This window comes from Mandrillus leucophaeus, unplaced genomic scaffold (genome assembly GCF_000951045.1).
Source record: "Mandrillus leucophaeus isolate KB7577 unplaced genomic scaffold, Mleu.le_1.0 Scaffold499, whole genome shotgun sequence".
Lineage (NCBI taxonomy): Eukaryota > Metazoa > Chordata > Mammalia > Primates > Cercopithecidae > Mandrillus > Mandrillus leucophaeus.
The window spans coordinates 1,886,824-1,888,018 of NW_012105353.1; positions in this window are offsets into that span (position 1 = coordinate 1,886,824).

Sequence of the window (1,195 nt, forward strand, 5' to 3'; positions counted from 1 at the left end):
AAGGGTGAGACAGCTGGTTGGGAACAAAATGACTTTAAACAATTGCCCCCAGGCATGGGGAGAGGGGGAGCAGGGAGGAATGAAAGTCCCATATTCATGTCTTTCTGGGCCTCAGGCCTCACATAGCCCAGACTGTTCTATTTTTCTTTTCTCAAAACCACATAATCATATTAATAGGTGCTAAAAGCAACCATTCCTAATCAAAACTTAAACAGGGCTAGATGAAACTATGTAAACAAAACTAAGGATATTTACTAAAAACCAACAACAAGTGTTATTTTAAATGTCAAAACACTGAAAATATTTCATTAAAATCAAGAACAAGATTCTTGATGCTTGCTAACATTATTATTTAACATTGTTTTAAGGCAGTGGTTCTCAACCCCAGATGCCCATTAGAATCATCTGGGAAGCTTTTAAATATATGTATATATAGACACCAATTAAATCTCTGAGCCTAAGGGCCTGCCATTGGAGCGTTTTTTTTGTTTGTTTTTTGTTTTTTTAAAGCTTCCAGGCTGATGCTAATGTGTAGCCCAGAATGAGAACCAGTCTTAGAGGCTTCAGCAAATGCAACATAAAAAGAAAATAAAGCAGCAGGCATCCTCACTGGAAAAGACAGAGGGAGGGTTGTTAGATAAAATACAGAACACCCAGGTAAATTTGAATTTCAAATGAATCATGAATCACTTTTTAATATAAGTATGTGCCATACAGTACTTGGGACATACTTATATTAAAAAATTATTCCTTATTTATCTGATATTCATATTTAGCTGGGCATTCTGTATTTTTGTTTGCTAAAGCTGGCAACCCTAAAAGAAGAGATATAAATGAATTCCATTTGCTGATGCTATAATTGTCTACCTTGAAAACCCAAGAGACCCCGTTACTGGCAGTGAATCCATATGGTTCTGCAGCAATCTCAATTCTTGGCTCCTCAGAAGAAATAATTCAACTGAGGGGCATAAGGCAGAAAAAGGGACCGAGGCAAGTTTCAGAGCAGGAGTGAGTTTATTAAAACGCTTTGGAGCCAGCTGGGCGCAGTGGCTGACGCCTGTAATCCTAGCCCTTTGGGAGGCCAAGGTGGGCAGATCATTTGAGTCCAGGAGTTTGAGAGCAGCTTGGGCAACATGGCAAAACTCTGTCTCCACAAAAATACGAAAATTAGCTGGGTGTGGTGGTGTGTGCCTGT